This window comes from Pan troglodytes, chromosome 7 (genome assembly GCF_028858775.2).
Source record: "Pan troglodytes isolate AG18354 chromosome 7, NHGRI_mPanTro3-v2.0_pri, whole genome shotgun sequence".
In the NCBI taxonomy this organism is placed as follows: domain Eukaryota; kingdom Metazoa; phylum Chordata; class Mammalia; order Primates; family Hominidae; genus Pan; species Pan troglodytes.
Window position 1 is genome coordinate 32,067,826 of NC_072405.2, and position 23,292 is coordinate 32,091,117.

At 44.5% G+C, this 23,292-nt stretch overlaps 1 long non-coding RNA gene across 2 annotated transcripts; it reads right to left on the reverse strand.

Annotated features, from left to right (window-relative positions):
- Window positions 1-1,650: 1,650 nt before the first annotated feature.
- LOC107976484 (uncharacterized) lies at window positions 1,651-16,798 on the reverse strand. 2 transcript variants are annotated; one of them, XR_001720527.4, is made up of 4 exons: window positions 16,622-16,798; window positions 16,233-16,508; window positions 8,044-8,132; window positions 1,651-5,044 (listed from the first exon to the last, which is right to left on the reverse strand). It is a non-coding gene; the product is annotated as an uncharacterized LOC107976484 (long non-coding RNA). The 2 variants fall into 2 exon arrangements; XR_010159364.1 differs by having other exon boundaries at window positions 2,197-5,044; window positions 7,992-8,132; window positions 16,622-16,784.
- Window positions 16,799-23,292: the final 6,494 nt, after the last annotated feature.

The following is a 23,292-nucleotide window of genomic DNA, read 5'->3' on the forward strand; positions in this document are numbered from 1 at the left end:
TCTCCGTGCAGCCCCAACAGCGTGGTGCCGGGAGGTGTGTGTGTGTGCGTGTGTGTGTGTGTGTGTGTCCCTTACTCAGGAATGGAGACATCGTGATCACCTCTTTTCTTAGGTGAGATGGAGACGGCCGTGCTAGGGGTGTGATTGATCCGCTTTGCTTCACTCAGGTCCGCAGAGTGTTTTAAGCGCCTACCATGGGCCAGCTCTGCCCAAGCTCTGGGAATACTGAGAAAATGAGAGGTCTCAGCCTTCTTATCCGAACTTGCATTCTTGCATAGAAGAGAGACTTTTAAATGATTCCCATACATTGTGTTACCTTGCACAATCAGACGGAATTTGTACACTATATTTATTGATTTTTTTTTTTTTGAGACGGAGTTTCGCTCTTTTGACCAGGCTGGAGTGCAGTGGCATGATCTCAGCTCACTGCAACCTCCGCCTTTTCGGTTTCAAGCAATTCTCCTGCCTCAGCCTCCTGAGTAGCTGGGATTACAGGTGCCCGCCACCACGCCCGGCTAATTTTTGTATTTTTAGTAGAGACCGGGTTTCACCATGTTGGCCAGGCTAGTCTCGAACTCCTGACCTCGTGATCTACCTGCCTCGGCCTCCCAAAGTGCTGGGATTACAGGCGTGAGCCACCGTGCCCGGCCCTGAACCTCTTCTTCTCCGTGGTTAACAAAAGTCATTATTTCCTGTTTCTTTCACTCTCCTGAAACGAAGGGATTCCCTCCGGCAAGTACCATACTCAACAGGCAATTCCTGGTAACCTCGCGGCTTAGTGGGCCCTGTGGGCCGAGGTGAAATCAGTCCTCTTTAACCCAAGTGCAGGATCCCCGTTAGACTAGACTAGACTTGGGCTCTGGGTCTGTTGTCACAGCTGTGTCCCCAAGGCACGTAGTAGGTCTTTAACAAATATTTATTGAGAACAGGTATCTGTCCTGCTTGATTGGGGATAGTTCCTAGGATACTCTGGGGACTGGCCCAAAGGGTGTCTGGGGATCATCAATGGTGGCAATTTCCGCTTTGCCACGGTCCCTTTTGCTGGGATCCACTTTTTAATACTGTAATAATGTATTTATATTTTTGAGTATTTGAAAAATTAACATGGTTCTTAAAATCAAAATTATGTAAAAAGATATACTTAAAGAAGTGACAGTACACCTTTATCCCTGTATTCCTGTTCCCACTCCCCTTTCTTTCCTAGTTGGTACACACTTCAAATCTCATTAGTTTGTCCTTTCTGTGCTTTAAAACAACAACAACAAATGAACAGATATATGTGTATTTTCTTATTTTTCCTTCTTTCTTACATGACAAGGCAGCTTAATATGGATACTCTTTCTTATTGTAAAGCCATGACATTTATTGTGTGTTTTTTTTTGAATTGATATCATGTCTCTGGTTGCTACCTGTGCATGGCCACTGCTTTAGAACAATAGCTGCAATAACAATGCCTGTGAACTTTCTACCTATATCTCCTTTGCTCAAAATAAGCTATTCCGTGCCTGCAGTATACTCAGGATGGTGAGAATCTCCTACTACTCATGACTGTTAGCATAGGGCTTTATAACCTTATATTTCAGAGTGCATAATGATAATTTTAAAGTAAACCCTCAAAATGACTCAGTGAATTTTCTCATTTTTTCTTTTAAATGATGGCTTTAGCTTAGTCATCTTTATTTTACAGATAAAGAACACAGAGATTACATGTGGTCCAAGATCACACGGCTGTCACATAGCAGAGGAAAATTAGAATCCAGGTTTTCTCACTACCAATCCTGGGGCCATTGTTCTGCACTTCTGTGGCCCTGCTCCCGCATCAGTTCCCTCTAGAGCAGAAATGAAGAGTTGAAAAATAATGGGGAACGATTTGGCAAACAGATCTAGATTATTTCCTGTATGGTTTCCTTTTTTAAAAAATGCATATTTACATCTCATCTCACTGGTTCTCAAAATAACTCAGTGAGATGTGTAAAGTAGTTATGATTTCTAGTTTATAAATGAGGAAACTAAGAGAAAGGAAGGTTAAGACACTTATTTGAGGCCACATCTATCTCCTGATTTCCCATATGGTGCTCTTTCATGTACTATGATCAATGCATTTATTTAGTAATTGCCTTTTATGTTTCTTCCTACTTTTTTTGCTCAGTACGTGTTAGTACACTCACTCCGTAGAAAAATATACTCAACAATTTAAAACATTTTAGCAAAACCATTACTTCATTATGTTCCAAATTATTCCATTCAATTCAGAAGATATTTTCTGAGAGTGCCTATTACATGGAAAAGGTAATCATAGAATCTGTCACACAAACTGGGATACATTTTTTTTAGAGACAGAGCCTCACTATGTTGCCTAGGCTGGTCTGGAACTCCCAGCCTCGAGTGATCCTCCCACCTTGGCCTCCCAAAGCGTTGGGATTACAGGAGTAAGCTGCTGCACCTGGCCTAACTGGGAAAGGCCAGTGTCCTTTAACAGTGGGAAAGTGGAAAGTGTCCTTTAACACTAACTAGATGGTGTGCCAAGTATAAACTAACCACAACTGTCCATATGGTCACCCCATATACAAGGCACTCAGACACAAAGATAAATAGTACACACTTCAGGACCCTCCAGGAGTATCCAGTCCAGTCAGGAGAAGACACATTAACTTTTATTGTAGAATGTCACCAGCTCACCTTTGTCTGCCGGACTGGCATTAATGTGCCTAATTTCATCCACTTGATGGATAACGTTTTCATTTATAATGATACTTTCATCATTAAAATCTATGATGTTGATCTGATTACCATATTTAAGAGACGGGTTGATCACTGGTGCATCCTTTTTCTGCTGCCACAAGGCAAGCATACCTGCAGTCAATCACACACCCAAAGCCCCATGGCCGGCACAGCCTCCTCCCCAGAACATGAGCTGTTCCCAGCTCTCATTGATTCCTGAAGATACTCTTTTGCCATTAGCTTTTTTTCACTTAACAATATATTCAGCAGTCACATCATATTGGTCCAAAGAGGTCTTCCTTATTGTTTTCTATAGTTGCCTAGTACTCCATTGCACGAATGTACCAAAGTTTATTCAACCACTGTTCTGTGAATGAGTATTTAGAGTTTTCCAGTACTTTACAATAATAAGTTTGTATGTGTTTTTATATTGTTGGAGGCATGTCTTCAGAGTCAAAAGACAATTGTCCATTGAATTTGTCGAAAGACACATTTCTAAGAAATGGGACCATAGGTGAAACATAAATGCATATATAATATTTTTAGGAGTTCTCCTCTCCAGAAAGGTTCTACAGGTTTGCATTCCACCAGTACTGTATGGGAGTGCCTGCTTCCCAGCTAGCCCGGGCAACGGAATGCATGATCATGCCTCTTAATTCTTACAAATTTGATAGGTGAGAAACAGTATCTCAGTGTTGTTTTTAATTTGCATTTCTCTAATTATAAGTGAGGTGCAACATCCTTTTATATGTTTAAGGGATATATACATATGTGTATGTATCTATACATATACATGTATAATATACATAAAACTTAAAAACACATAAATATATACACATACATATACAAACGCCAATTGTATCCATCTCCCAATTTCAACTTTTAAGTTTTCTCAATATCAGTTACTTTGGTTATGTGTGCTATATGTTGCAAATATTTTCTTCCTGTTTGACAATTGTCTTTTGACTTCTTTTATAGTGCTTTTTTACCATGCATTTTATAAAATGTAATCATTTGTGTTATCTTTACTTGCTTCTTGATTTGAGTCATGGTGAGAAGACCTTTCTTTTCCTACACTGAGGTTAAAAAGGAATTCACCCATATTTTATTCTAGTATTTGTTATAATTTCTTTGCTTACTTTCGAGTATATTCGAGTGTATGGTGTGAATTAAGGATCTGATACGATCTTTTCCTAAATTGCTATGCTGAGGCCTTTTTGACGGTTTGTCCGCCATCACCTTCAGAGGCGCTCCGCGCGAACCCCGAAAATCTGTGCAAAATTCTCAGGGTTAGGGGAAGAGCATGGGTGGAGAGTAAAGTGAAGCGGGCCAAGAGATTTCTTGCATTAAATGTTTAGAAGAACCAACCAGTTAAAGGAAATAAAAATCTGCCGGTATGTAACCGCTGGGTGGGCTTCTCCATTTCTCCGTGTCACCCTCCCCCAGCCGGCCTCTTAGCTTCTCGGCTTTGGGTGGCGGAGACCGTTTAGTTCTGGGACAGACCGTCGGGGGCTGACTCCGGGGGTTTGCGGGCGCCGAGCTGCCTCCGCGCGCGTTCCACTCCTTCAGCGTGGAAAAGAAAACCCTCAGCGGCCAGAGAGGCGGCGGGGCCTTCCCGGATCGCTGATTCGGGGAGCCGCAGGCGGGGACGCTGCTGGGCGACGCTTATCTGCGCCGCGCTCGCCAGCTCCGTTTCAATTAACATTCCAGTGCCGCCGCCTGCCGCGGGAGCGGAGTCCCCACCAGCCCCTGGAAAAATAAACTCTAGGCCTAGCGGCTGTGCGTGCGTGTGTGTGTGCGTGCGTGTGTGTGTGCATGTGTGTGTGTGTGCGTGTGTTCATGCGTGTGTGTGCGCGCGTGCGCGTGTGTGTGTGTGTCTGTAAAGCCGACAGAGTCCCAGATCAGTGCAGCCCAGAGCCGCCTATCCCCGGGTCGCGGTTCCCTGCGGGGTCGAGCCTGCGCCGGGCTGCAGCTCTCTGTCCCACTGCGCGGCGGGATGGCAGCTGCTCTTTTAATAAACTAGCAGTCGGCGGCCTTGCTGAGCCCTACAATATCCCCAAAGCCTGGTGTTTGATGGAACACATGGCTGCGTCCCCAGACCCCGAGAGGGGAGTTGCACACACATTGCTGACCTTGAGGGTCAGACAGACCCTTTCTCGTCTAGTTTTTAGCATCAGATGTAACCTCAGCTTGGGCTTCTATGATCTCATCGATGTCCTTTTGAGATAAGCAGGGCAGACGTCCTTCTCTCCATTCCAGGGATGGGATGCTGAGGCTCAGAGGAGTCCCTTAACTTGTTTATAGCCGCTGGCCAGCCTCTCGCCTAGGGAGGGGGACATGACAGGTCTGTTATTCATGGCTTCCCGGGGCTGAGCCCAGGGCTCCAAGTTGCACTTTCCTTAAGAAGTTACCAACCTGCGCATTGCTATAAATAAGTTTCTACTGTCGCTGTTGTTATTCTCTGCAGATGTAAAATATGTCAACACCTTTCCTTGTGCCCACTGAATATAGGGCCACCCACCCCCTCCACTGGCTGTATATGTGGGAGGTGTCCACAGTGAATAACATTCTAAATGGAATCTTTCTACCAAAAAAAAAAAAAAAAAAGCCATTTAAACAAACAAACAAACAGAAACCCTTGTTGATTTCTTTCTTCAACATAATTGCAAGTTCCCAAGGATTGTTCCTGAATTCACCCTCCAGGGGCCTCCTGTGACTTGCTAGAGACAGCCCAGGCTTCTGAACTTGTTTTTCTAATTAAAAGCTATTTTTGGGGTATAATACAGATAAACTAGTTGTGCTTGTGAGTTTACCTTTTAAAAGACTTTTTAAGCACATTCTTTAGGAAAAGGAGAAACCTGCTAAGGTGAGGTCGGTCAGGCCAAACTAGAAGCAGTTCTAAGTGTTAAGAGCAGCTGTGAAGTGGGCTTCCCAGTTAAATACCATCCGGCCGGGCACAGGGGCTCACACCTGTAATCCCAGCACTTTGGGAGGCTGAGGCAGGCCGATCACGAGGTCTGGAGATCAGGACCATCCTGGCTAACACGGTGAAACCCTGTCTCTACTATCGTCTGTACTAAAAATACAAAAAATTAGCCGGGCGTGGTGGCAGGTGCCTGTAGTCCCAGCTATTCAGGAGGCTGAGGCAGGAGAATTGCTTGAACCTGGAAGGCAGAGGTTGCAGTGAGCTGAGATCACTCCACTGCACTCCAGCTTGGGCACCAGAGTGAAACTCTGTCTCAAAAAACAAAACAAACAGAATAAACCCCATCTATCCCAGCTTCTGGGGCTCATGACTGAATAGAGGTGTAAATGAGGTGACACGCCATCCTTCCGAGTATTTTGCCTCTGCATAGCACTCTTTAAATTTTTTTTTTAATTTTACTTTAAGTTCTGGGATACATGTGCAGAACATGCAAGTAAGTATACATGTGCCATGGTGGTTTGCTCCACCTATCAACCCATCATCTAGGTTTTAGGCCGGGAACACGTTAGGTATTTGTCCCAATGCTCTCCCTCCCCTTGCCCCTCACCCCATGACAGGCCCCCGTGCATGATGTTCCCCTCCCTGTGTCCATGTGTTCTCATTGTTCAACTCCCACTTATGAGTGAGAACATGCAGTGTTTGGTTTTCCATTCCTGTTTTAGTTTGCTGAGAATGATGGTTCCCAGATTCATCCATGTCCCTGCAAAGGACATGAACTCATCCTTTTTTATGGCTGCATAGTATTCCATGGTGTATATGTGCCACATTTTCTTTATCCATTCTATCATTGATGCACAACACTCTTTGAGTCCTAAGGCACTCATAGTCTGACCATCTATTGCCCCCTGAGGCAACAACTGTCAGACTATGTCCCTAGCCATCTGTGGGACCACCCAGCCCTGGAGGGCGTCTTGCATGGAAGGAACTTAATTTGTAGTATGGCCACAGGCTTCCATGTTCCTTAATCCTGGAAGGATGCCAGGGAAAGTGGGAAGTCTCCTAAGATCCTCCACCAATGCCCAGGGAACTTGTGGATGCTTCCCTCAACACACAGGAGAAGGGCATGTGAGTTACTGGGCAGGGGGAGTGAAGGCGAAGCCCAGGGCCTGGGGAGCTGCTGCAGCACAGTCCATTACTCTTTCCCCAGTGGCCGCTCTCCAAACATGCATAGCAGTGGTGGGAGGGGGAGTGCGGTGTGGAGCAACTACATGGACAAAGATGGAGCAGGCAGGCACAGCGGCATGCTGATGTTTGGTGCCATGTAGATAAATTATCCTGATAACCAAGTGTGTGCTTCCCCTTCTACCTCCTCCCCAGACAGTCTGACGCTGGGTAGAAGTATTAGAGAGCAGGATGGGTCATTTAAAAGCGACCCAGGGAAGGTCTTATTTTGAGCAGGTCCATTTTATGTAAGAGAATTAGGCCCAGAAGGCTCTCACTGTGCCAGAGCTGCTCATCCAACTTCCTTTGGCAGGACTCCTCACTCCAGGGCCTGGAGCAGGGTTGGAGTGGACCTGTGGCCAGAAGACCCTGGGCATGCTTGGGGTAGGTGGAGGATGGAAGGGGAATACATTTACCCTAAAAGAAGCTGCTAATTCAGTCTCCATTCCCGAGTCCTAGCAATTTGAGAGATTGCAGAACAGAAATTATAAGAAAAAGTTATAGAATGTTTGACTCTGAACCATCATGCCGACTGTCAAATAGTCACATCTTCAAAATTTTACTGTTTCCTTTTGATCCCCCTGAGAGTCTGGGAATAGAGCTAGGAAGGGAGGAGCTGAAATTGTGTTTGTTAAAATACACAGGAGAGAGTGTCAAACCAAGTTTATGCAGAGAATAAAGCTGCCAGTCCTAACAATAATTGTTATTTCCTGTCTTATTCCAGGAGGGACTTTTTATCAAAAGCTAATATTTGGCTATTAATTTACCCAACTCTAGGCATTATCAACTACCCCCTTCATTTTTACAGACAGGGCCAGAGAAATTGAATAATGTGATTGAAAGCACATCCTTCGAAGCAAAGGATCAGGGCTTCTATTCTGCTGGGAATGCCACATTCCTCCCTGGGTTTTCTAGGCAGGAGTTAGGTGTGTGTGGGGTATCAGCTTTTGGCATTCTCCCCCCGCCCTGCCTTCTTACCTAGTGCCTTTCTGCCAAGTAGCTTTAAATAAACAAGGTTGGTTTAATTATAAACGATTCACTAAAATTCACAGCATTGCTTTTCCATTTTGAAGGGAGGGGTGGACTAAATATTAATAATAGCTAGTACTCATTCTGTGCTTACCAGGTGCTGTGCTTTCTGTGGATATTTCTCATGTGTTTGTACAATTCCTTACCCGTAGCATTACCTCTTCTGCCAGATGTCCTCATAGCCCCTTCAGGTCTTTGCTTAGGTCAGCTTGATTTCTGCCTTTAGGAGCTTACACTGGGGAGGGAGGAACAGGAAATAAACAAGAAATATAACATATGGGTAAATTGCGTAGCATGTTAGAAGGTAATATAAGATAAGGGGTAAGGGGGATGAGGGATGTGTGTGTGCCATGCATGTGTGTTGCACAAAGGTGAGCAATTGCAATTTTAAGAAGTAAAGTCAGGAATAGGCCTCTTTGAGAGGGTGCCCTTTGAGCAAGGGACCCAAGGTAGGTGGGGAAAGGAGCCATGTGGGTGTCTGGAGGGAGTGTGCAAAGGCCCAGAGGTGGGCTCACTCTTGGTATGTTTGAGAATCAATGTGCTGAGGATAGATGGAGTGGAGTGAATGAGGGGAAGAGGGAAGAGGGGGTAGAGGAGATGAGGTCAGAGAGGTAAGGGGGCCTCGATAGGCTAGTGAAGATCTTTGGCTTTTACTTTTGAGGCAAACTGAGAACACGGGAAGGTTTTGAGTAGAAGAGTATGTAATACATAATGTGACTTAAGATCGTGAAAGCCCTCCTTGGTGTCTGTGTTAGAATAGGTTACAGGACCACAGAGGTGGAAGGAGGGAGACTTGTTCAGAGGCCATTGCAATAATCTAGACAGCAGACCCAGGTGGAAACAGTGGAGGTGGTGAAAAGTTGTCAGATTCAGAGTGTATTCTGAAGAGTGAGGGAACAGGGTTTCCAGACCGATCTGGACGTAGACAGTAAGACACAATGATGAGTCAAGGATGATTCTGTTTTTTTGGCTTGAGCAAATGGAAAGGTGGAGTTGCTGTCAGTTGAGAAGGAAAAGGCCACAGGCAGAAGAAGTTTTGGGAAGACCAAATGTTCAGTTTTAAAATTTGAGCTGATTATGAAATACCAGGTAGAGATCTCCATTAATACTTAGAGTCAGGCATTCAGGAGACAGGCCTAGGCTGAGAATATGTATTTGAGAGTTATTGACATGTGGATGATATTTAAAGCCATTATCCCAGATGAGATCACCAAGAAAGTGAGTGTAAACAGAGAAGAAAAGAAGTCCAAAACCAAATTCTCGGGTAACCCAAAAGTTAAGAGGGCTGGGGATAGGAGAAATTCACAAACCAACTCTTCTGAACTCTGCAAAAAAGGTCGATGTTATTATTATTTTCTGTAAATGTGCTGAGCTGATCTAGATGAAAAGAAACCAAAGAGTCATCACCACCAAATACATTTTGTGAACCTGCACTGGATACTGGCTAAAAGGAAGCTATGACAAACAAACCCTTTTGGGTCAATTGGAGAAATCTGAATAGATATTAGATGGTATCATATTATGTTAATTTTCTTAGCTGTAATAGTAGTAGAGAGGTTTTGTTGAAAGTCATGGCATACGCAACTTTCAAATGGCTCAACAAATACACATGGAGAGAGAACAAATGTGGCAAAATGGCAATAGCTGTTGAATGGGTAGGTGATTAGTTGGGTGAGGGAAATACCAGTGGGTATTCATTGCCCTGTTCTTTCAATTTTCCTATAGTATGAAAATTTCAAAATAAAACTGTCAGAGAAAAAAAGTTTGGGTGAACCAGTATAGGAGACTCCAGAGAAGAGCAGAACAACCAGAGAGGGCAATGGGTGTCCTGGAAGCCAAGTGAAGGAAGTGTGTAAAGCAGGAGGGAATAAAATCCATGTAAAATGCAAGGCCAGGCACAGTGGCTCACACCTGTAATCTCAGTACTTTGGGAGGCCACGGCAGGCCCATCACTTGAGGTCAGGAGTTTGAGACCAGCCCTGACAACAGGGTGAAACCCTGTCTCTACTAAAAATACAAAAATAACTGAGTGTGGTGGTATGCACCTGTAGTCTCAGCTACTCAGGAAGCTGAGGCAAGAGAATCACTTGAACCCAGGAGGCAGAGGCTGCAGTGAGCCGAGATGGCGCCACTGCACTTCAGCCTGGGGACAGAGTGAGAATCCAAAAAAAAAAAAAAAAAAAAAAAAAAAAATCCATGTAAAATGCAACTGGTAGGCCAAGTAAGAGGACCTAGAAATGAATCTTGAATTTAAAAACAGAGAGTTAATGGTGACCTTGGCAGGGTGGCTGGGCAGGTGGGTGGGTGACAGTCACCTCTGCTGGCTAAACCCAAAGGATGGGCATGCTGATTCAGAGCCTGGGCCTCCAGAAGCCAGGAATGCGTGTGTGTGGTCACTCATCTTTGTGCAGGATGAGTCACGGTGAATGAATTGGGTGGCTGTACCAGGCAGGAGGGGGACCCGGGGGCTCCGCCTTGGCTCTCCAGTTTGGCAACAGAGATTGGCTTTTCTCTGGCAGCGCTCAGGGGTGGTTCAAAGAAACCTCTGAGTATAGTAACTGGGATTGGCTTTTATTTGACAGGGAGTAGGTTAATTCAAATGGAGAAGGTTGCATAGAAAGACCAAAATAACTGGAATAAAGAGTACATTTATTAAGCAAATTCCAGTCTTCTCCAGGCAGAAAACAGCAGAGGTTTCTTCTCCATCCCTCCCTTCCTCCCTTTTCTCTCTCTCTTTGTCTTTCTCTCTCTCTCTCTCTCATCTGCTGCCTGAATTACCCCAGTAGTTGCATCAATTCTGAGTTTTCTAGGGATATAGACCTGGCCTCAGAGTTGATCGCACAGAAACCAGCCTTGATGACAGATCTACCCTCACCTCAAGGAGCCAAAGCAGTTTTGAAAATGTCATGAGTCAATCTCAGTCTCTCTTTTTTTCTCGATCACTCTCCTTTTTCCTTTGTTCAAAAGTCACTAGATTCCTAAAGTAGCACGCATTCATCAAACACAAAGAAAAATCTAGAAAAACACAAAGAAAATCAAAATCTCCTAATCCCATTACCTAGAAAAAAATTTTGTTATTATCCATTTACTTATTTTTTGTATATGTATATAATTAATTCCTTTTAAACAGATAAGGATTAGATATGTGGCTTTCTGCTTTCCCCCCTTGACAATATATTGTAGAAATTGTGTATGTCATCAAACATTCTTCTATAACACAATTTTGAGTAATTCTATAATATTTCGTCCTGTGGATCTATAGAATTTTTATTTTCTTTCTTTCTTTTTTTTTTTTTTTTTTTGAGATAGAGTCTTGCTCTGTCACCCAGGCTGGAGGGCAGTGGTACAATCTCAGGTCACTACAGCCTCTGCCTCTTGGGTTCAAACGATTCTCCTGCATTAGCCTCCCAGGTGCCCGCCACCATGCCTGGCTAATTTTATATTTCTAGTAGAGACTGGATTTCACCATGTTGGCCAGGCTGGTCTTAAACTCCTGACCTCAGGTGATCCGCCTGCCCTGGCCTCCCAAAATCCTGGGATTACAGATGTGAGCCACCATGCCCAGTGGATCTATAGAATTTTTAACATTAGAGTTATTTTGTGGGATATTTAGGTTTCTTACAGATTCTCACTTTTATAAGTAACATTTCTATTGTCAAAAGACATAAAATTGTACCAAATATGTGATAGATGTAATTGACTTTTAGTTGCAACTGCTGAGTGGGGGCAGCCTCCATTCTACAAAATATCTGGAGAGCTGCACTAGGCAGTGTTCGAACAGTGAGTTTTGGAAGGTGGGAACAAGGAAACAAAACAATAAAAAAGAAGCTGATTGGTTAACATCAGTTTACTTTTTTGTAAGGGTTAAAGCAGAGGGGACTTCCTGATTATCCTGACTTGAGTAGACTGGAATCTCTTGTTTTTAGGAAAAAAAATGGCCCATTTTGAAACCTGTCTGCTTTCATAAAATTTCAGTTTGATTTTGTGGCATTTAGCATGAGTGACTCCATTATGACTGGTCTGGTCTGTTGGAGCCTGGTGCAAGAGCTCAGTCTAAAACAACGGCCTCCCACAGTGTTGTTCATCACCGTAAGCTTTCCTGTAATAAATATTTTTCTCAGATTGTTTTTCCTTGGTAAAAAGTGGGGGAGAGGGAGGAGGATGGAAGTCATCAGTTCTTCCAGAAAGGTGGCCTGTGGTGGCAGAACCTACTAGAAAAAATGGACATCACTCAGAGAGTCTCAAGTAGATGCCTCTGGGTGTAGTCTGAGTCCCTCTGTCCCCAGCTGGGCCTTAGTGCCTTGCGGGATCCATTCACAACCACTCCTTCTCTGGGTGGGGGTGGGGTGGGGGGCTCCTTCCAGTCTCCTAGGAGACCTCAGTTTCTAGAGAAGGTGATCCCACCAGGAGAAGCCAAGGGATCATGAAGTGACAGGGGTGGTGGGGTGGTGGTGGATATTGAATGGGCCCAGTTCCTGGTTCCCAGAGAGTTCCCTGGCCCAGAAATGGCTGTTGGAGCTTGGAGAAGGGCTCATGTTGGGCAACCCACTGTTGAGCACAGCCTGCAGCCAGGGCAGGGTCGTGAGGGCTTTCTGGTATTTTTGCAAGTTGCCTTGGGGATATAAGGTGCAAACGTGGAATGCATCTGCATCATTTAGCTTTGAGATGGTTGCACAGAAGCAGAAATGAATTTTCCTTGGCTGTCTGCAGCTTCCCCCACTTCGGGCTGCCTGGGGCCAAGAAAATCCAGTGGTTACAGAGGCCACAGCCAGAATCCTGAGGATATTTGTCTTGCATTGCAGGAGAATGCCTTGGAGGTAGAATTTTAAGGCACTGACTCAAAACCCCAATGTCCCTAAATGTGAGAAGCAAATGGTTAAAACTTCTTTAAAAATGAGGCCGGGCACAGTGGCCCATGCCTGTAATCCCAGCACTTCGGGAGGCCGAGGTGGGCGAATCACCTGAGGCCAGGAGTTCGAGACCAGCCTGACCAACATGGAAAAACCTTGTCTCTACTAAAAATACAAAATTAGCCAGGTGTGGTGGCGCATGCCTGTAATCCCAGCTACTTGGGAGGCTGAGGCAGGAGAATCGCTTGAACCAGGGAGGCGGAGGTTGCGGTGAGCCAAGATCGTGCCATTGCACTCCAGGCTGGGCAACAAAAGCAAAACTCTGTCAAAAAAAAAAAAAAAAGACTTGGAAGAATATTTTCATGACTTTGGGGTAGGGGGTAGATTTCTTACAATACGTACAACCTATGAAGGAAAAGACTGGCAAATGAGACTACATTTTGGTCATCAAAAACCATCAGTACTCTACCAAAAAGGTGAACCAGAGAGATTTTTGCAGCACATCATGGCAAAGAGCTGGTATCCAGAATATGGACCAATCTCTTCCAAATCAATAAGAATTTAAAACATGGACAAACAACTTTTTTTTTTTCCCCAGAAGGAAGAAATCTAAACAGCCAATAAGCATAAAAACAGGCATTCATCAACAGGCTAAATTGGCTGAAAATTTAAAGTTTGACCACAGGAGGCACAGGCTAGGCTGTGGAGCCAGATAAATGTCCATACACTGTGAGTGGGAGTGAAAAGTGAAAGTCTGCATGACAGTGTCTAACAAGGTTGGAGGTCCAATTATTCTATGATCCAGCAATTCCGCTTGTGCAAATAAACCCCACTGAAGTGTGTGAACACCTGCGCTGAGACACTTACACTAATGTTCATGGTGGCACTGTTTTCAATCGCTCCAAAATGGAAATAATTCAAATGTTCACCCATAGAAAAATTGGATAAAACAAAATATGTTATAGTATGGAATGACACAGAAGAATATGTATGAAATACCCTAAGTATGAAATGCTCAGTAAAGAAATAAGTAGTATGAAATACTCTAAAACAAAAGTAAGTGAAGTACAGATACACACAACAACGATGAATCTTTCTTTTTTTTTTTTGAGACGGTCTTGCTCTGTTGCCCTTGCTGGAGTGCAGTGGCACAATCATAGCTCCTTGCATCTTTTTTCTGGGTTTAAGCAATCCTCCCTCCTCAGTCTTCTGAATAGCTGGGACTACAGGCATGCGTCACCCATGCCTGGCTAATTTTAAAATTATTTTCAAATGGAGGTGAGGTCTCACTCTATTGCCCAGGCTGGTCTTAAATTCCTGAGCTCAAGCGACCCTCCTGCTTCAGCCTTGCAAAGAGTCAGGATTACAGGTGGGAACCACCATACCTGGCCCCAGGGATGAATCTTAAAGACAAAATGTTGAGCAAAATAAGCCAGATACAAAACACATACTAAATGATTTCATTTACATAAGGTCTTAAAAGCAGGCAAAATTAAACTATTGCATATTGCAGAGACATACTTAGGTAATGCAACTACTAAAAGAAAAGAAAAAGAATGAATTCTGTAAAAGTAAGGGTGGTGATGACTACTAAGGAGGAGGGAGAGAGAGAGGTTTGTGAGCCAGAAGAGGCTTGTGAGAGTTTCTGGGGTATCCTGACCTGGGTGGGTGTTGTCCTAATGTTTATTTTACAGTTCATTAGCTTCAACATTTATGTTTTATACATTTTTTGGTGTGTGTGTTTGCTATATTTTGTATCCCTCCTCCCAGTTAAAATAGGGACACAGATTATCTGAGGCAGAGGTTGGGGAAACCCTTATTATTTTCTGATTAAAGAATGGAGGAGTGGAGGGATAAAGTTTTGCTGTTTTCAGCTATGCACATAAAGTGAAACTATGTTAGTGAAACATAAGTGAAACTATGTTAAGACATTGTGAACATTACATTCTTTCCTAGTAGAGATTCTTTAAGGGCCACTTTAGTCCTGTAGTAGAGATAATTGATTTATCTTTACTTGAATGTAATGAACATAACAAGGCTTAGCCTGAAACAGTGTCTCCAGCTTTTGAAAGCAGCCTGCAGTCATCACCTTTGTATTGACGAAATTAATCATTGCTGGTGTTACAGTATCTATGTCCTTATTATAATTATTTTTTCTTACCAAAACTTTTCCCCCACAAATAGAGCAGACACTTCAAATAAGTCACTATTCCCAGTCACGTGTATTCTGAGTTAACAAAAGCCAGCTGCCCACCAGGGTTTCAGCCTCTGACTGGGAGGAACCCTGAGGTGGAGGCTCCCTAAGCCCCGCCCCCTTCCCTATTCTCAGCAAAACCAGGCAGAAAGCATCGCAGGTAAGGAAGCTGTTCACTCCTACGCATACTACCGGGAATGTATGGACCAAATGGGGAAGAATTTCAGGGCAAAATTAGGGAAACGAGGGGAATTAGAAAGTGCAGAAGGTGGCTGGGGTGTGGTGGCTGACGCCTGTAATTCCAGCACTTTGGGAGGCCGAGGTGGGCAGGTCACTTGAGCTCAGGAGTTGGAGACCAGCCTGGACAACAGAGAGAGACCCCATTTCTACAACAAACAAACAAAACAAAACAAAACAACAAAAAACCCCCAAATTAGCCAGATATGGTGGTGCCTGCCTGTAGTCCCAGTTATTTAGGAGGCTGAGGCAGAGGATCGCTTGAGCCCAGGAGGTTGAAACTGCAGTGAGCCCTGACCATGCCATTGCACTCCAGCCTGGGCAACAGAGTAAGACCCTGTCTTAAAAAAAAAAAATAAGTGTAGAGGATGAGTTCGCAGGCAAGTCAGAACTTGCTGGATGATTTTATTTATTTTTTTTTTTTTGAGACGGAGTCTCGCTCTGCTGCCCAGGCTGGAGTGCAGTGGCGCGATCTTGGCTCACTGCAAGCTCCGTCTCCCGGGTTCACACCATTCTCCTGCCTCAGCCTCCCGAGTAGCGGGACTACAGGCGCCCGCCACCATGCCCAGCTAATTTTTTGTTTTTTAGTAGAGACGGGGTTTGACCGTGTTAGCCAGCATGGTCTTGATCTCCTGACCTCGGGATCCACCCGCCTCGGCCTCCCAAAGTGCTGGGATTACAGGCGTGAGCCACCGCGCCCGGCCGATGATTTGATTTTTAAAATGTTAAGTGATTGATAATCGGTGATTGTGTCAGCAGAATTATTTGTAAAATATTTACTTGTATGTTGCATTTTCTCATTAGAGGTTTCTCTTATCATTTTAATAGAATAGCCATTCATTTAGCTATATATTTTGAAATATACACCTTGAATTTTACGTTGAAAGAGACACAAATACTCCATAGAAAAATAACCTGTTCACTTTCGAAATCTTAGAGAACTTTGTTTTTTAACATTTGATGATAAGAATGTTTATGTGGTGCCAGGACCTGTTCTAGTCCTTTATGGATATGAACTCGTTTAATCCTCACCCAGATGGTTTGAGCTGAGTACCTCTTATTGCAGCGGGGATACTAAGGCCGGGACAACAAAAGTACGTCGCTGACTCGAAGCTGGGCGGCAGGTTTCAGAGGCTGAGTTCTTAACACCAGGGCACTTCCTTGTAGCCACCACGCCCGGCTGCATCCTCTACCCGGCCGGTTTGTAGAAATAGGAGATACCGAGAAGTTAGGGTGGCCCAGGTCTGGCCTTAGATCTGCAGAGGGGCGAGTGCAGATTGCGCGATGGCGAGGCTCCTGCGACAAGGCGAACACCAAGGACGCGAGCTATCTGGAACCACAAATAAAACAAATTCAGGGACGGCTTTGACACCGCAGCCACCTCCTAGGCGCTTCTTGGAAGGGCGCGACTGTGGTGCCCGCTCTGCCCGTGGCCCCGCTTACTTTTGGACTCTGTCCCCGATGGGGCTGGGGTCCGGGTCCCCGCCCTGACCCCCGCCTCCGCTGTCAGTCTCTCTCCGCTCCCAGCTGGGTGGCGCCGCAGGGGGTGGGGTTGTTTTCGTTTGGCCCCGGGGACGTCCTTGTCATTCCAACAGCCTCCCGGTGCGGCCCAAACACCCTGGGCCACCCGACACCTCGCGCTGTTGACGGCGCGGGGCCGCCGGCGCCAGGGCGGGTGGTGGAGCTCCGTGCGGGCCGGGGGGAACCGCAAGAGGAGCCCGGGCGGGCGGCGGCCCCAGGCGGGTCAGGGGCGGCGCGAGCCCACACAGAGCGGTGAAACGACCAGGGGCCCTCCCACTCTTCCCGGACTCCGGAGGAGGCAGGGATCGCTCGCCCACCCTGAGCACTTTACCTGCACGGTGGCCAAGACCCTTCGTCCGGACCCTACTCCTGTTTTCCTCTAGCACTCACTTCCCTCCGTACTGTTAATATTATTTACTTAATAGTTTATGTTGATTTTACTACTTTTTAGAAAATGTAAAACAAAATATTTATTTTAACTTAAATCTAGATAATAGTATTCGTTAAAGCATATGATACTATGTTTTAACGGATGCTGTTATTGCATTATAACTATAACTTGCAAAACTTTTTGTCTCTTCTCAACGTCTTTCACACTGTCTGTGACCTGCACACCACACTCAAGAGATTCTTTAATCCTATTTTACACCCCTTCTCCCCACCACAACCAGTCCCATTTTACAGATGAAAGAGGTGAGGTGCGTAGGGACCTTTCTTGGGGATGGCAGCGCGCACCCGCCCCACACCTGACCTGCATCTGCCCCGCACCTACCCCGCATCTGCCCCGCAGCTGCCCCACACCTGGCTGCCCGTGCCTTTCTCGCTTGGATCCCTGGCACGGTGATGCTTAGCTCCTGGGTGGCTGGAGGAGGCTGTCGACATTGGCTTCCTAGCCTAGGGGCCTTGACTGAACATTCACTGCTCTCCCAGCCTGGGAAGGGATGGGAGGTGCAGGAGACCACCTACCTGGCATCTGCTGGCACTAGCCAGCCCGCACCTGAGGTTTTGTAGGTAGGCTTAGAAAGTGATTCCTGGAGTGCTGACAGTCTTGCCGCTTGCTCTCCCGTGGTGCCTCACCTACACTCCAGGACCACTCTGGGGCCATTCAAGAGCTCACCCACTTTGTGACTGCTAGAGCTGCCTTGCTGAAACAGCTTTCATGTACCTATGCTCACCTGCCCACTGAGGCTTACTGCCAGGACATACCCCTTTGGGGAAAGAAAAAACCAAAAACCTAACTGGCAAATTTGATGACACTGGGTGTCTGGCTCAATCTGTTTCTCCACTTTTCATGTTCACTTGATGAGGGACAGTTCTGCTAGAGACAATGCCTTATCCCACAGGGCTGTGTGTCTGTACCAGGGCTTCCCAGACTTTAAAGGGCTTAGGAATTACCTTGGCCCCTGTCACAGTGCAGGTTCTGATTCAGTAGTGTGGGACCTAAGATTCCGCACTTCCCACAAGCTGCTGGTCCTCAGGCCACACTTTGAATAGCAAAGGTCTAAGGGATTCAGAGTTTGGGGCTAGCTCAAGGGACAGAAAACTTAGGGTAGTTGCCCTTCCCCACAGCCCTCAGTTGGCACCACCTTCCTTTGCTTGAGCAGGCTTTGCTTATGAATTGATTAGAAAGGCAAGGAGGTTTGGCCAGGGGAGGTGGCTCATGCCTGTAATCCTAGCACTTTGGGAGGCAGAGGTGGGTGGATCACCTGAGGCCAGGAGTTCGAGACCGGCCTGGCCAACTTGGGGAAACCCAATTTCTATTAAAAATACAAAAATTAGCAGGGCATGGTGGTATGCCCCTGTAATTCCAGCTACTTGGGAGGCTGAGGCAGGAGAACCCCTTGAACATGGGAGGTGGATGCTGCTGCTGTAAGCTGAGATCATGCCACTGCACTCTAGCCTGGGTGACAGAGTGAGACAAGGTCAAAAAAAAAAAGACAAGGGGGTTTGTAATGAAGAGCAGTCCTCTTGGAGGCCAAGTTGTTAAGTTTGGCTTACATCATTTACTGCATGAATTTGGGTAAGTCACACAGCTTCTCTGAACTTTGTTTCCTCATCTGTAAAATGGGCATAGTTATCTGTATCACTGGGTTTATGCAAGAATTATGGGGGAAAAACCCCTATGTAAACATGCTTTTTCTAGATGTAAAGCCTTGAATGACTTTAAAGGTTTAATATTTTCTTCTCCATGAATTTGCAGTATGTTCTCAAAAGGTAGATTGATGTGACTAACCACGCGAATAAAAGGGATATTAAATACATGTGCATTCACACAGAGCTGTTTTGTTCAGAAGTGAAAGTTACATTCCTCTCCCTGAAATAACTCAAGGATCATGGTTCCCTATTATAAGTTAAAATTCTTAAGGAAAGGCATAGAAAGAAAAATGACAGTTTGTGGCAACACTAGTTTCTGAACCTCTCATCAATCTTAGGAGGGCATGTGCATTGGGGTTGGGACCCTTAGGGGCACAGTGTGCCCTCTGGAGCTGGGCATCCTTGACCACACTGACCACTGCCCTTGGTACTTTATCAGGCCTCATTCCAACTCATTTTTGGGAGTGATGATCATTTTTCTATTCTGTGGACTTTTTACTGTGGTAACTTACAGCTCACTTAGAGCAAAGATAAGTTTTATCTGAGCCTGTTCTTAGATAGGGTGAGGACCCTAATGTTGCAGTAAGGTGTATTGACAAGAACTTGGAATTGAACAAGAAGCCTAAATTCTAATCTTGACTTAGCCATTAACTAACTACTGTAGTCGTTAATGGGCATCTGTTCCTTTTTCTGAAAATAGGGTTCATTTGTATATTAATGGCTTCACTTCTCTTAAGCAAGGGTTACCAACTATTGGTCCTGCAGAGATGGTGGGTTTGGACCATGCTGTATTTTAAAAAAATTAATAGACTTTTTTTTTTTTTTTTGAGACGGAGTCTTGCTCTGTCACCCAGGCTGGAGTGCAGTGGCGCGATCCTGGCTCACTGCAACCTCCGCCTCCTGGGTTCACACCATTCTCCTGCCTCAGCCTCCCGAGCAACTGGGACCACAGGTGCCTGCCACCATGCCTGGCTAATTTTTTCATTTTTATTTTTAGCAGAGACTGGGTTTCACCCTGCTAGTCAGGATGGTCTTGATCTCCTGACCTCATGATCCACCCACCTCCACCTCCCAAAGTGCTGGGGTTATAGGCGTGAGCCACCATGCCCAGCCAAATTAATAGACTTTTTTTTTTTTTTTTTTGAGACTGAGTCTTGCTCAGTCACCCAGGCTGGAGTGCAGCGGCAAAATCTCGGCTCACTGCGAGTTCCGCCTCCCGGGTTCATGCCATTCTCCCGCCTCAGCCTCCTGAGTAGCTGGGACCACAGGCGCCTGCCACTGTGCCTGGCTAATTTTTTTGTATTTTTAATAGAGACGGGGTTTCACTGTGTTAGCCAGGTTGGTCTCGATCTCCTGACCGCGTGATCTGCCCGCCTCGGCCTCCCAAAGTGCTGGGATTACAGGTGTGAACCACTGTGCCCGGCCTAATAGACATTTTTTAGAGTAGTTTTAGATTTATAGAAAGATTAAGCAGAAAGCAGTGTTTCCATATACCCCACCTATACAATTTCCCATACTAGATAATAAAATCTTGCCTTAGTGTGATGTATTTGTTATAATAGATGAACCAATATTTGATACCTTATTCTTAATCTAAATTCCATAGTTTACTGTAGAGTTCACTCTTGGTGTTTCACATTCTATAGGTTTTCACAAATGTGTAATGACATGTATCCACTATCACCATATCATACAGAATAGTTTCACTGCCCTAAAAATCCTATGTGTTCCCTTGATCCCTCCCTCCTTCCCCCTTGAACCCCTGTCAACCACTGATTTTGTAAATGTTTCTATAGCTTTGCATTTCCCAGAATGCCATATAGCTGGAATTATAGTCTGTGGCCTTTTCAGATTGGTTTCTTTCACTTAGCAATATGCATTTAAGGTTCTTCCATGTCTTTTCATGACTTGATAGCTCTTTAAAAAGAAAAAATTAAGAGACTCTCAGTCTGTTGTCCAGGCTGGAGTGCAGTAGTGTGATTATGGCTCACTGCAGCCTCATCCTCCTGGGCTTAAGTGATCCTCCCACCTCAGCCTCCTGAGTAGCTGGGACCACAGTTGTGTGCCACCACACCTGGGTAATTTTGTTTATTTTTTGTAGAGGCAAGGTTTCACTATGTTGCCTAGGCTGGTCTCAAGCTCTTGGGCTCAATCTATCCTCCCGTCTTGGCCTCCCAAAGTGCTAGGATTATGGACATGAGCCATAGTAATATTCCATTATCTGGATGTATCACAGTTTGCTTATCCTTTCACCTATTGAAGGTCATCTTCCTTACTCCTAGTCTTTGGCAATTATGAATAATGCAGCTATAAACATTAGTATGCAGATTTTTGTGTGCTCAGAGGTTTTTAACTCATCTGGGTAAATACCTAGGAGTTTGATTGCTGGACCAGTAAGAGTGTGTTTAGTTTTGTCAGAAACTTCCAAACAGTCTTTCAAAGTGGCTGTACAATTTTGCTGTCCAACCAGCAATGAGTGAGAGTTCCTATTGCTCCACATCCTCACCAGCATTCAAAATTGTTAGTGTTTTGGATATTAGTCATTCGAATGATACCTCATTCTAGTCAACTAGTCATTCTAGTGGTATCTCACCACTGGTTTAATTTGCAATTCATTAATGGGAAATGACTGGAGCATCTTTTATGTGCTTATTTTGCCATCTGTGTATCTTCTTTGGTGAGGTGTGTGTTGAGGTCTTTTGCCCATTTTTACATTAGGTCATTTGTTTTTGCATTGAGAGTTGAGTTCTTTGTATATCTTGAACACAAGCCTTTTTTCAGATATGTATTCTGCAAACATTTTCTTCTAGTCTATGGCTTGTCTTTTCATTCTTTTATAAGTATCTTTCACAGAGCAGTATTAAATTTTAATGAAGCCTAATTTATCAGTTTTTCTTCCATGAATTGTGTTTCAATGTTGTATCTAAAAAAAAAAAATCATTGCCTGGTCCACACTGCGTGTTAAAATGTTTTAATTTAAGCCCATATTTTAAAAGTAGAAATATTCCTGTAATCCCAGCACTTTGGGAGGCTGAGGCGGGTGAATCACTTGAGGTCAGGAGTTCGAGACCAGCCTGGCCAATGTGGTGAAACCCCATCTCTACTAAAAATATAAAAAATAGCTGGGCGTGGCTGTGGGTGTGGGTATCTGTAATTCCAGCTACTTGGGAGGTTGAGGCAGGACAATTGCTTGAACCCGGGAGGTGAGGGTTGCAGTGAGCCAAGATGGTGCCACTGCACTCCGGCCTGGGTGACAAGAGTGAAACTCCATCTCAAAAAAAAAAAAAAAAAGCAGGCATGTTAAGAAACAAATCTGACATTGGACAGACACAGATTGAGGGATATCTTAAAAAATAACAGGTCTTATTTTGATTATTATGGCTGTGTAACAAATAACCCCAACACAAATTTATGTCAAACAATCATTTGTTTTGTTTATGGCCTCTGGGCTAGGAATTCAGAAAGTGCGAAAAGGAGTGGTTTGTTCCTGCTCCATGATGTGTGGGTCTTGGCTGGAAGACTCAAAGCCTGGGGATTAGAAGTGTCTTAACGTTCATTCACTTACATGTCTGGTAGTTGATGCTGGCTGTTGCTGGGATCTTGGCTGGGCCTCTTGGCAGAAACACCTATATGTGGTTTTTCCATGAGAACTGCTTGGCTTCTTCACAGCTTGGTGACTGGATTCCAAGGATAAGTGAAGAGAGAGACAGCAAGAGAGATAAAGAGATAGAGATAGAAAGAGAGAATCAGACAAAAGCCACATTCTTTTCATAACCTAGCTTCAGAAATCAGAGAGCATCACCTCTGCTGTACTCTACTGGTCAAAGCAAAAACAACCCACTCATGTTCAAGAAATAGACTCTACCTCTCAATGGAGAGTGGCAAGACTATTCCGGAAGAGCATATGGAACTAGAAATATTGTGGCCATTTTTAGAACATGCGATCTATTACAGGTCTTTAATCATCAAAATTGTTAAGATCATAAAAGTTAAGGAAACAGTGAATAACTATTCTTGATTCAATGAGACTAAAGAGACCTGGATGTTGAATGCAAAACATGATCCAGGAATCTTTTTTTTTTTTCTATGAAAGGCAATATTTGGAAAGTTGGTGAAATCTGAGTAAGATGTTAGTGCTAATTTCCTGATTTTGATAACTTCACTCTTGTTATATAAGAGAATGTATTTAGAAAACATATACCCAAGTATTTAGGTAGAAAGAGGCATTATGTCTTAAACTTCACAGTTTACAAAATAACTTACACACGCACACATAGAGAGAAAAAAAGGATGAAGTAAATGTAAAATTTTAATGTCCGGGGACTTGGTAGAAGGCTCATGGGAATTTTTGTACTGTTCTTGCAAGTTTTTCAAAGTTCAAAAGTTTTTCAAATGAGAAAGGGTGAAAAAACTCACCAAATCTTGATTTTTGGCATTTCTCAGAAACTGGAAGAACTGGCATCATATATTTCTTTTCTCTTTGTTTTTTGTTTGTTTGT